Consider the following 13,534-nt stretch of genomic DNA (forward strand, 5'->3'; position numbering starts at 1 on the left):
GTGGTAAATGCATCAGATCATCTGGGAAAACATCGGGAAACTCTTTAACCACCTTTACTTCTTCTAGAGGTGTAACTCTTGCATCAACATCGAGTACCGAGGATATGAAACCCTGACATCCACTTTCTAGCAACTTTACCGCTTGAAGAGCGGAGACGAGGACCTTCCTCACCCTTTTCATTGTATCTGCTCGGTACACCCACTCTTTCCCTTCGACATCTGTCACCTTAATCAGCCTTTCCGCACAGATCACATTAGCTCGATGAGCTGACAACCAATCCATACCCAGTATAACATCAAAATTCTGCATATTGAATTTAATGAGTTGTGCATCAAAGTTCTTCCCACTAATCTCCACCGGGCACGGTCCATACACTTCCTTCAACTGTGCAATTTTACCAGTAGGCATACTAACAATCATTCCATGGTCTAGGATCTTTGGTGACATCCCAAGCTTCCCCACAAATCTCTTAGATGCGAAGGAATGGGTAGCTCCTGAATCAAATAAAACATAGGCTGGTATGCCCGATATGGGTAGAATACCTAATATAACAATGTATATAATTTCAGCAGGTCATCAACATTAATCATAATGAACTTCTTAATTTTAAATGTACCTGCTACAACTTCTGTACTAGCCTCAGCTTCCTCGGCTGATAGGGCATACATCCTTCCCTGCGGTTGACTGCCTCGAGGTAAGGGAGGTCGATACGCAGAGGGCTGACTGGAGGGCAAGGCTGGTCGGGACCGACAGTCTTTCGCATAATGCCCATAGGAATGGCAGTTGAAGCAACGAATCTGAGACGTCGGAACTGGAGCGGGGCCCCTCTGCACTTGACCCGCTGCAGATGAAGGTCGAGGTGGCCTTGGAGCTGTAGGTGCCACACTAGTGTTCGGGCGAAAGGAAGTAGAACCCGAACCACCAACTGGCCTAGAAGGGTAGCCAGATGGCCTATAGGGCTGCCTATACATAGGCCCAGAACTGTATGATCCACGGTATGCTTTGGAGGAATTTCCCGCATCTGGGAATGGATTTGATCTCTTCCACAGTCCAGGAGTGAGGGACTGTTCACCCTTTTGCTTATCTTCCATTGTTTTGGCCTTCTGTACAATCTGGCCATATTCGGTCAAATCCAAGACTTCCAGCACAGACCCAATAGACGCTTTTAGGCCCTTTAGGAACCTTGCTGCCTTTTCTTCCGCTGTTCGCATATGCCGTGGGGCGAAATGGAACAAACTTTCAAATTGTTGCTGATATTCAAGAACAGTTTTACCTCCTTGAGTTAAGGCCATGAACTCAGTCTCCTTCCGATCCCTGAAACTGCGCGGATAATGGTTGTCCAAGAACAATTCCTTAAACTGCTCCCAAGTAGGTTCTGGATGAGCAGCCATCAATATAGGCTTGGAAGCTTGCCACCAAGAATTTGCCTCTTTCTTGAGTTGTAACCCAGCACAAATGAGCTTCTGGGCATCCGTGCACTCAAGCACCTCAAATATCTTCTCCAATTCTTGGATCCATTGATCCGGTTCTAGAGGATCACTCCCCACCTTAGAGAATACCGGTGGTAAGTTCCTCTTGAACGACTCTACCACCCTTGACGTATTACTCGTCGCCGAGAAGTTAGGAGCATAGGCAGGATAGTAGGCATAAGGATGAGGCATCCCCTGCTGAGGAATACCGAATGGTGGGATTGGAGGTGTACCCACTGGTGGTCCCGTTCCCGACCCGACAGGTGGGTCTTGCGGAGTGAGTACCCGGGGAGGTTGACCCGGTTGAGAAAGATCCAACTGTTGCTGGATAGCAGTCATAAATGCTTGTTGTTGCTGAAGCATTTGTTGTTGGAAAGCTTGTTGGGACTGCTGGATTATTGTAGCAACATCTCCCGGTGTGATAACCGGTGGAGGGTCCGGGAGTGCAGTCATAGGTGGGTCCCCATGGGCCCCACCCTGACCATGGGTCTCTGCAGGTAATGGAGGCGAGGTATGCCCCACAGAACGGGCCCCTCTGGGATTTTGTGGTCGACCGACCCGACGAGGACCCCGCGAGGTACCTCGGGCATTACTACCGGATCTAGTACGTACCATCGTATCCTTGTACCTGGAACATATCACACACCACATTGGTTAAACACCATAGACTGATTTAGGCACACAATCATATGCCATTTTGTGAGGTGTTGTAGTGTATGATAGCCTGTAATTAATCATAGCTCAATTCCAAGATACGGGCAAAGTTCACAACATACATGCGAATGGTCCCACTTGACCGTAGCATATCGATCATAGGATTAATCCCCACCATAAAACCAATGCATTCATAATAGGAGAAAAGAAGGGAAATGACAAAGAAAGAAAATTTTAAAAATTTTAAAAAATTTTCCCCTCTGTCCAAACCGGTGGGATGAACCGGCGGGTAGGGACCCGCCGGTCTGACCCGCCGGTCCCAACACCCAAACCGGCGGGTGTCACCGGCGGGTAGGGACCCGCCGGTTTGGACCCGCCGGTCTTGGCCGATAAAGCGAAAACAGGGCCTTTTGGCCCTGTTTTGTTTTATTTCCTTCACTCTCTTCTCTCTCTTTTTCCTCCCTTTTTCTCTTGGACGATTTTGGGAGTCTACTCGGCGCTCCAACTCACGATTCCACTCATCCACACGGCGCTCTAGTGAAGAGTCAACTCGTCTTCATCCAAGTAAGTTCTTCTTCTTCTCCTTTTTCCAGAATTTCAAATTTTAGGTGAAATGCTTGATTTGGATTTACTTTCTAGGCTTTCTTTCTCCATTTTCCACCATAGAAAAGTATTATCATGTGTTTGTGATGATTCCATTGTGCTCATTTGTAGTTTATAGGATTCATCACACTTTATTTGGAGAAAAACCCAAATTGATACCCTAGGTTCCCAAATTTGGGGGTTTCTTCAATCCTTACTGTTTTTCTCAAATTGATGTCTTCTATGTAATGCATTTCACTTGTTTTACGCTAGATATGAGTTAGATTTCATTGAATCATCCATTATGCTTGAAATCCTCATGCATTTTCATGAAAATCCCTATTTTGGCATTGGTTTCCTTGATTTTCATCCATACTTGTACTCATGGAATTCCATAGTCCTTTTTGGTTATATTCTTGCAATTCCATCATCCCATTACTATGGCATTTCATTCTAGACTTAGGGTTTCAAGCTTTCGCCCCATTCTATTCCAATTTGCACAAGGGACTCGAATTTCCCCATTTCATTCATGCCTATTGCTTTTGCTGTCCTTTGCTGTCATTTTACTGTTTTGGCACGTTTCCCTGCGTTGCCATCATCATGTTTCATGTCATAAGTTTTTCTATCCTTCCTAGATCGTTGCCGTTCCCATTTTGCAGAAATTGGATTTTGAATTTCCTTCTTTAATGCTGCTGTCTTTTCTTACTATTCTAACCCAACTTTCTTTACTTATTGTCAGGATGTCTTCACGCACCGGCAGAGGAACATCTTCCTCTGGTGTTCGACGCAAGACCACCGCTTCGAAGCGGAGAAGTGCGGAGACCAGCACTTCAGCTCATCGCACAGGGAGACCTGCGCCTGCTCAGTCTGACCCTTCAGACTACGATGAGGAGCACTTCTCTAGTGCCGAGGCCGCAGCCAAATGGCCTATCTTCCTGAAGGGGCCAGTGTTGATGGAAAAGACCGTGGTAGTCGAGGACTTCCACAAGGCACAGCTTCAGGAGAGGTTCTCAGCATTGGGCTGGGACACTATTCTTCAGGTGGACCGACCGTGCTACGAGCAGCTCGTCCGTCAGTTTTATTGCAACCTGGAGGTGTCGTATCAGTACGGGGAACTCACTGTCAGCAGTCTGGTGAGGGGAGTGGATATCCAGCTGACGGTAGACACCCTGGCCAGTATTCTGGGTATATCGGCGGCGGGACACCGATACTACAGTCCCCCCAGGAGTAGGCCTCAGGGACCGTTCATGAGCATGGAGACACCAGACTTCATCTACGAGACCATCTGCGGTAGCAGCAGTCGCCCGGAGTCCGAGACATCTTTCTTCCCTGAGGTCCGTCTCTTCGCCCGGTTGATCCAGTTCAACCTGCTCCCCAGGGGAGGTCATCGGAACCAGGTAGGTTTCATGACGGCTTTCATTGCCTTTTGTATTTTTACGGCAGCAGAGGGAGGCAGGGAGCACTTGTGCCTTCCCTATATCATCCTCAGAGCGATGGAGCACCATGCTTCCCACCCAGAGGACGGAGGATTCCCCTACGGCAGGATCCTCACCAGGGTCTTCGAGTTCTTCAGGGTGGATCTGAGCGGAGAGGAGGGGAAGACTCCGGCTGATAGGTTCGATCGGAGCAACCTCTTGAAGATGGGTCTCCATACCCTCATGGATTCACCTCCTAGATCGGGAGCTCGGAGGGGTAGGGGTAGGAGGGCTGCCCCTGTAGAGGATGTCCTCATGGAGGAGGAGTCCAGTGAGGAGGATGAGGACTACGTTCCTCAGGGCGAGGAGGCGGATCTGATGGGCGGCAGTATCCCTGAGGAGGCGCCTCAGGAGTCGAGAGGTCCGGGTCCTAGTTCTTCTGGAGCTGCAGCCCCACCATATGGAGCCCCACCACCTGGGAGTGGTGACTACGACTATGAGGACAGGACAGCCTCCATGCGGGCATTGCAGGATGGCCAGGTCCAGATACTGAGGCGGCTGGACGAGATTGCCTCCACGGCAGATCACCTTGGAGGATTCTTTCCGTAGGTTGGGTCAGGACTTGGACACCAGGTCCACCGCCATCTCAGCAGATTATGGCCGGCTTAGGAGGGAGGTACGATTGGTGAACACGAGGTTAGATTATTACGATCACCGCTTCGACTTTAACTCCAGGCCTCTAGCGAACTTGGTGATCATCGACGACGATGACGACGACCAGTGAGGCTTAGCTTGCCCGCCCAGCTGTTTATCCATTATTCTCTTTTTGTAGACATTGTACCCTTCTTTATTCTCATTCCTTGTAATTACGATGTAACTTGAATTTCATTTATGGAATGAAATATCTTTGGATATTGGACTATTATAATGTTTTCATATGTGGAGTTCCTGTGTGGTTTTTGTGGTGATGTGACTTTTCTATTTGTGCCCTTGGTTATATTATTATCTGTTGTTTATCAGGTTTTGTGTAAAATTTTTTGGAAATCCCACTTTACGCCGTTATGCTGCCGAAATTTCGTCGAAATAGTACTTTATAGGTTATAGCACTAACCTAATTACCTTTTATCTACACTCACGCATGCCATGAATGCAACTTATAATATAACTCCATTTTTATACTTCCTTTTCTTGACTTTTAATCTTTAAGCTTTTATCTTTACCCAATCCCCATTTCCCTATTATAGAGTCTACGGGATTCTAATGGTATGCTGTAAGTGGAGCAGAGCATCACGCTCTGATACCACCGTTTGTCACACCCCGTTCGCACTGAACCGGAGCGGTGACCGAGTTAACACCGGTTAACCCAAACCTGCCAGGATCATCAGACACTGTATTCCACCACAGCATACACACACTAACATCAACTCGTCAAATCAGCGGAAGACTAAGTTTTACCTGTAATAATTCCCATATACCTGATACCCAATGATGATACCATAATTATATATACATTTGGGCCCAAAGGCATGATATATACACAAAAAGAATAAAGTTCAAATATCAAGTATATACAGGAATTTGTCAAAATCATCAGAGTACACAGCTCGGCTCGGTAGTGGAACTCAACACGACCTCAAAACTGCTGTCCCGCAGCACAGCTCTCACACGCGCAGTCTACGCCATGCTCAAACTCATCAGGGGTCCACCAGTCCTCTCCAGGAAACTCGACTGTGGGACCCACCCCCTGCTCCTCAGGTGCATGACCTGCAAAATCATCTAAAAAGGGGTATACACGTGGAATGAGCTCACTAGCTCAGTAAGTAGAGAGGTGGACCACACACAACGGTCCACACATCACATCATATGCACTACATGCCATGCAAGTCATTTTATATCACATACACCTAATCAACATTACTAAGTCTTTGGTTTTAGTGCTACTACAACCACAGTGCGCGTATACTCTGGGTACGAGCCGCGAACTCCCTCCCGCGATACGCCCATAGGGCTGTTGGAGAAGGCCCACCGTGAGTACTCGGAAAAATAAAGACAATGCCGTCCACCGGCTCTCAACAGAAATGTAAATATATTTAAATGACAGTGCTGACTCCAGCAATTTAAAAGCAGTACGATTGGCCCTCTTGAAATACCACCGGGGTTGCCGGCTGTCCTACACGACTCGCCGGGCGTAATGCCTAACCGCCACAGTGTCCGACAACCGCGACCCCTGCTTCCCCCCAAATGGCAACCCAACACCTCAAACCCTGTTGGGAAGGGTCGTAGCACGGGATGGTGAGAATCCTAATACCGCATGCTCCTATATGCAGTACGACTGCATAGTGCCTCCGTGTCCCATACCACGGGCCACCAATGCATTCGTTTCCAAGCCGACCACGGCATCTAGTCTATCAAGGCATTATGCAACATGATGTACACATTCAACATATAGCATCACATTCAATTTGCAATTGAATAATAAACATAGCATAAATGCACATCAAAGTGTGAGATGACTACTCTATATAGCATATTCATGATGACATGACTAAATTAGATATAGTTATATGAATGCCAAAAAAATGCCTTGAAATAGGCCAAACGTCCTCTCTCCACTTACTTGTAGCGTACACGAAGTCTCGTTCGGTACGGGCGAGATCCGGAGCGAATCGGGTATGATTTGGTGAACCTAACATAATTGAGCGGGGTTAGTACTTCACCATTTTAGAATCAAAAGTAATGAAATCCGACTTCAAAATCGTGTTTAGAACGTCGAAAGAAGGTCACACGTCCGATTTGGGCTCAATCGGACCCCCGGATCACCCTCGGGGCCACACGGGTGGGTGCCAGACAGGTGGGTAGGGACCCACCGGTCCAACCCGCCGGTTTGGGACCGGCGGGTATGGACCCGCCGGTAGGACCCGCCGGTCCTACCCGCCGGTTTTGCCAGAACCCTCTGGTCCTCTCGGGTGGGTGTCTCAGGCGGGTAGGGACCCGCCGGTTGCACCCGCCGGTTTTGGCGGAAAAACCCCAGTTTCTTCTCCATTTCCTCCATTCCTTGGGGATCCAAATAGGGCTTTTCCCAACCCATTCTTCACACCTTTAGAGTCCTATGGGATGGTTCTAGCTTAGATCTAAGTTAGATTCGAGTGAGGGGAACCATCTTACCTTCTTTGCTCAAGAATGACTCCAAACACTTCAAAACACTTCCAACTCACAATGCTCCTTCTATCTTGTCAATAACTCTTCAAATCCTTCAAGATCAACACAATAATCATCTATTAAACCTTAGATTCAACATTTCAAAGGGTGTTTACAAGATCTTGAGAAACCATACACGAATCAAGGGTTTAAAGCGTGGGTATGGTTAATGCTCATAAAACCCAGCTTTTCTTACCTCCAACTGTAGATCTCGAGTTGAAGATTACTCTTCCGGCACCGGAATGGCGAGATCGAGCTCCGGCGCCGCTGAAATCTTCCCTTTCTTCCTCTTCCTTTCTTCTTCCCTTTCTTTTTCTCTCTCCTCTGTACTTTTCTCCCAAACGTACGGGGGAAATAAAAGGAAAAGAAGGAAATCATAAGGTCTTATATACTATTCCTAATTAAGTGAATAGTGTCGGATGGGTCACTCAGGTGGGTGGGGTACCCACCGGTCCTACCCATCCGAGAGTCAAAACTTGGGATTTTGACCGGGCTCTGACCTCGGCTCGGACCCTACCCCAAGCATACAATGTAGCATACGTACATAATCTTAAAATACGGATATAATACCTGTTCTATCCGTACATAGCCTTATGGTAGGTGCACGTACACGGTTTGGGCACTCCCGTCTCTTCTGGCACTGGCTCGGACTTGTCGGGCCAGCCGGTGTTTAAGGTCACCCGTGCCATCATAGCCCATAAGGAACCCACTCTAATATCCTCTGGCTCGGTTCCTGCATGGTTCAACCGGTTCAACCGCGAAATCAGACCGGGTTTAAGAAGCGGGTTATTACATTTATACTCTGCTTTATTGTTTGTTGCAGGAAATACAAATCTGAGGGCATACTATATTGCGATTGCCTCTGGACTTTGCAGCACAAGTCCTGCACCACTCTTTGTCGAGGAGCTAGATTCATCAACAAAGAGCTTTCTCTTCCTGTTCGGCTTAGCCCCTACTTAAGATTCCTCCTCTGCCTGCGTGCACTCTACCAGGAAGTCTGCTAGTGCCTTGCCCTTGATTGCACTCCTTGGCCAAAATTCAATGTTATGCTAACTTAACTCGACAGCCCAGCTCACCATCCGCCCTACCACACTAGGGTTGTGGAGTGACTTCCTCAGTGGCCGATCTATCAGCACAGCTATGGTGTGTGCTTGGAAGTAAGGCCTCAGTTTCCTAGCTGCTATGACCAATGCCAACGCAAGCTTTTCAATCCTTGGGTATCGTGTCTCCATGTCAAGGAGCACATGACTCACGTGGTAGATACGCTTTTGGACTTTTCCTTCTTCTCTTATAAGAATTGCGCTAATGGCCACCGAGATGTAGTGAGATACAATTGGAGCACCTCTCTTGCCTCGGGTCGGCTCAGCAAAGGGGGGCCTGGTTAGGCAGGTTTTGACTTCTTCAAATGTCGCGTCACATTCATTTGTCCATATGAACTGTTGGTGTCTTTTTCCTCCTTTTAACAGCTTAAAGAAAGGAAGACATTTGTCTCCAGCTTGGGAAAGAAACCTGTTCAGTGTGGCTAGGTACCCCATCAACTTCTGGACTTCGTGGATGTTTCTCGGTGGGCACATCTCTTGAATGGCTTCAATTTTGAAAGAGTTTACCTCTATTCCCCTTTGCGATACTAGGAAGCCTATGAACTTTTCAGAGGTCACTCCGAATGCACACTTGGTAGAGTTTAACTTCATCTGGTTCTGTCATAGGACATCAAAGGCTTCCCTCAGGTCCAGTACATAATTGGTGCCTTTTGCACTCTTAACCAGCATGTCATCAACCATTCTCTGGTATGTGGCTCCTACATTCTTGAGGCCAAAGGGCATTGCAGTGTAGCACTAGTTGCCCTGAGTGGTGAGAAATGTTATCTTCTACTCATCTTCAACTTTCATCCTTATCTGGTTGTAGTCGGAGTATGCATCCATAAAGGTCAGCATCTCGTGGCCTGCTATTGAGTCTATGAAGGAGTCGATCATGGGCAAGGGATAGCAGCCCTTGGGATAGGCTTTGTTCAGATCGGTGTAGTCTATGCAAATCCTCCACCTCTTGTTAGACTTTGGGACCATGACAACATTAGCCAGCCAGGTTGGGTATTTTACTTCTCTCATGAACCCCACAGCCACGAGCATGTCAACTTTTTCGTTGATGATTGCATTTCGCTCGGTTGTAAAGTCCCTGTGCTTCTGTTGAAAAGGCTTAAAGCTAAGATTAACGTCCAGATTGTGCTTAACCACGTCCCTTGGGATGCTTGGCATATCAGAAGCCTTCCATGTGAAGATGTTAGAGTTTTTATCAAGGAAGTTCAGGATTTAATCACAACGTTGGGTGCTCAGCAATGCTCTGTGCTAGACAGTCTTTGTTGGCTAGGCCTCGATCAGTGGGACAGTGAGCAGCTGTTCCATAGGCTCGACCCTATTTAGAAGGCTTTCGTTGTAGCAATAAATGTTTTCTACCATGCATGCTAGGCTAGAACATGGTTTTTTGACAGACTTTATGAAGTTAGCATAACATTCTCGGGACTCCTTCTGGCTAGACCTGCATTCCCTGATTCCATTGTTGATGGGAAACTTGACCTTCATAGACTTAGTGGACATAACGCTCCAAGGCCATTAAGACCAAGTCAGCCAAGGATTCCATTGTAGAGTGAGGCTATCTTGGCCACCATGAATGTGACCATGGTGGTGGCTGTTTGAGCTCCCTGACCGATGGTTACTGGCATGTCGACTACTCCTTCTAGCTCTGCAGGTGCACCTGAAAATCCGTACAGAGGCCCAGGGACGGGCTTTAAGGATCCGACGCTGATGAGCACAATAATGTGTGAGCGTACATTTAGCCCCACTTTAGATAGTACTACTTCTGTTTTTATTTTATTTTTTTAGTTTCCAAGTCTACAAGAAAAAAGTGCTTAAAGTGAATCAAGAACCGGTCCAAGCTTGAACTAACTTGTCCAAAGGTGTAACCCACTCATTGGTACCACATCCTCTCTCCTATAAAATCTTGAAGATTATTCTCTCTCCTTGCCACCTCACATGATCTTGAAGATGCTATGCAGAGATTTCTTTCTGATTTAGTCAAGATTACAAGATATTGGTTAATATTGTAGGGAAGGAATAGAATTTGTTAATTTTGAAAATAGATTCTCTCTTTCCTCACCCAATATCTCAGAGAATGAGGTTTTTTTACTAAGATTTTATTTTAGTTTGTTTTCTTTCTTTTCTTAAAGAAGACTTGTAGAAGGAAGGAGGCAAGACCAAAGCCCTGTAAAATCCCCTTCCTCCCCCCTCCTAGAAGGATTATTCCCCTTAGTTTATTTTCTAGTTTATGCTTAGTTCTTTTCTCTCTCCCTCTCTCACTCTCTTTAGTTTTAGTTCTTCTTTATATTTGCTTTAATCACTTTTGTAATAGCTTTTTATTTTAATTAATGCAAGCACTCTTTTAGTTTTATTCAACCTTTTATGTTTATGATTTATGCAATTGAGTTATAATTTTTAAATTTATAGTTCTAGGTTTAGATCTAGGTGATAAGATCACAAGCCGTGGAGCATCTCTTTTCTTCAAGTTCAGGTTTTTTTTTCAAGATTTGTTTTTGTTTGAGATTTAAAATGTAACCGCAAGCGTACGGATCAGTGTAGCTACGGGTCGAACACAGGGAGAGCAGCCACTTTATTTTTTTATTTCTTTTAATAATGCGAAAGTGAACTGATTAATAGTTGTGATCTAATTCTAATTACCGTCCTAAAAATAACGTCCTAACCATTCGTCATCTAAGAATTTAAAGACGCAAGCCACGCAATTAAAATTAAATAAATAAATAACTAAAAATAAACAACCCACGCAATTAAAAAAAAATAATAATAAATAAAGGAAAAAAATGCTGAAATAAAAATAAAGTAAAAGAAAGGGGATAAAGCTAAAGAGAGACTCACAAGTAGGTTTCTCTACTTAGCCCGAGGGATGCATCATAATATGAGCTTCCCTACTTGACCAGAGAGTCACTCTTACAAGGGTTACTCTACTTGGCTTTAGGGAAAGGGAGACAATTAAAATAAAAGCAATAAATTGATGGTTCTATGGCTAGGACGGGCAAAGCCAACACATACACTAGCCATGAACCTTGGGGGAAAGGGATAGCAATAATGTAATGACTGAAAATAAAAATCCTAAATTAAGAAAGAAAGGGTAGTCAGAAGAGGGAATGAGAGGGGGGAGAGAAGACTACTGAAGGAGCCTACTTACTTGGATCAATGCTTGAACTTGAAAAAAAATTGCTCCACGGCTCGTGATCTTGTCACCTAGATCTAAGCCTAGAACTATAGCTTAAAAAATTACAACTCAATTGCATAAATCATAAACATAAAAAGGCTGAATAAGAATAAAAGAGTATTTGCATTAATTGAAATAAAAAAACTATTACAAAAGTGATTAAAGCAAAAATAGAGAAGAACTAAAACTAAAGAGAGAAAGAGGAAGAGAGAGAGCAACTAAAGAAAACTAGAAGAAGAATGAATTGTCTCCCCTCCTCTTACATGAGTTGTATTTATAGGGAATGGAGAGGTAGGGTAACAATTTTTTATTTCCTAAAAGAGAGAAACCCACAATTGATTGTGAGATCTTTTGAGTCCAAAAGTGCTAAGATGGAGGAGAGAGAAGAGAGAAATAAATTTTGAGAAATTTCCTAAAATTTTTTGCTTATTTTCTTTCCTTTTTTTTTTCCTAATTTTTTTTCTTCTTTTTCTCTCTCCTAGGGACGATTTTCTTCTTCTTTGTGTGATTTGAACAGTATTTGGTGATGATGTGGAGGAGAGAGAAGATTTGGACAATTTTTGGTTCTCCCCTTTTTTTCTCTTTCTTTTTTTTTCTTCTCTTCTTGCTTCCACGATTTTGCTTTCCTTTTTTTTTTTCTTTTTCTTCTCTTCTTGCTTCCACGATTTTGCTTGCTTCTAACTTGATGTGGAAATCCCCTCCATGCCCTTAGTGCTTTAAGTGAGTGAAAAGCAGGAAATCTTCAACAAAATCTTCTAAAAAAAACAACCATAAGATTCGAACTTGAGACCTCATGGTGAGCAAGAGAATTTTGTACACCATAGCTCACCAACTAAGCTAGGTAGTTGTTGTTACCAAAAACAAATCTTTAATCACTTAAAGATGTGGTCCATCGATCCTTGTTGGCATTTGGAGTATTCCTTGTACCTCTGGGACAATTGTAAACGGGCTGGTTCTGCATCTCGGTTCAATTCTGATCCATTATTCTTTTTCTGACCCGAAAAAGAATAATCATTTGTACGGGTGACCAAACGAATGTGTACTTTTAATTGAACACGTCCATCTTGCTCAGAATTTCGTCCTCTTCGCAACCATGGAAAGAAATAGGACCTCTTTACGTGTAAAATTGAAGATATAGCTCCCGATAGTCCTTGAGGCCTTGAAAATATAAAACCTGCAAAAAGAGAGTAAAACCCAAGGTAGCTCCATTCTAAATATGTAAAATGCATGTTTTACTACCCTAGATTTCACACATAAATGTGCTCATCAGAATTCCCCCACACTTAGACTTTGCTAGTCCTCGAGCAAAACAAAAAGAAAAAGAATAAAGATAAAAAAAACCTAACTCACTTTCGTAGGAATCACGGTTGCACTTAGCATGTGCAACAAGCCTTTAAACCCCTAGGTCACCCCTAGTGGACGAGTTGTGTCTCGTGGGTGTTTGCAGTAAATATATACCCAAAATTCAGAATAAACAAATCCCAACTTTGGCTAAAGGTAAGGCTTATACCGATCCGGAGCAAAGATAATTTGTCTTACAAGGGACCCCCACACTTGAACTTTTATTACCCTTTATCAATTCCAGGCACTAGCATATTTCTTAATTTGGAACTCACCTCATCTCTTCCAAAACATCCTTATCTTAAGGCAAAACCACTTGTGAAGAAATAGGGAACCAATGACTAAAGCGTTGGAGTGTTTTTGACCAAACATGTTACCAAGCAATAATGACATTTGCACATTTTTTTTTCTTTTTCTTTTTTTTTTCTTTTTTTCACTAATAAACTCTATTCTACTCCACTACTTTTGGCCTGAATGACATGGTGGAGCAAACACCAGACACCCAAGTTACTATGTAGCTTCGCTTTTTGCATATGTCTACAAAGGCAGTGATGCTAGAGTTACTTCAGAAGTTTCCCCCCAAGGAATTTCGATCAAGACACCACGCTTCCTGA

The sequence above is a fragment of the Macadamia integrifolia genome, chromosome 11, assembly GCF_013358625.1.
Source record: "Macadamia integrifolia cultivar HAES 741 chromosome 11, SCU_Mint_v3, whole genome shotgun sequence".
In the NCBI taxonomy this organism is placed as follows: domain Eukaryota; kingdom Viridiplantae; phylum Streptophyta; class Magnoliopsida; order Proteales; family Proteaceae; genus Macadamia; species Macadamia integrifolia.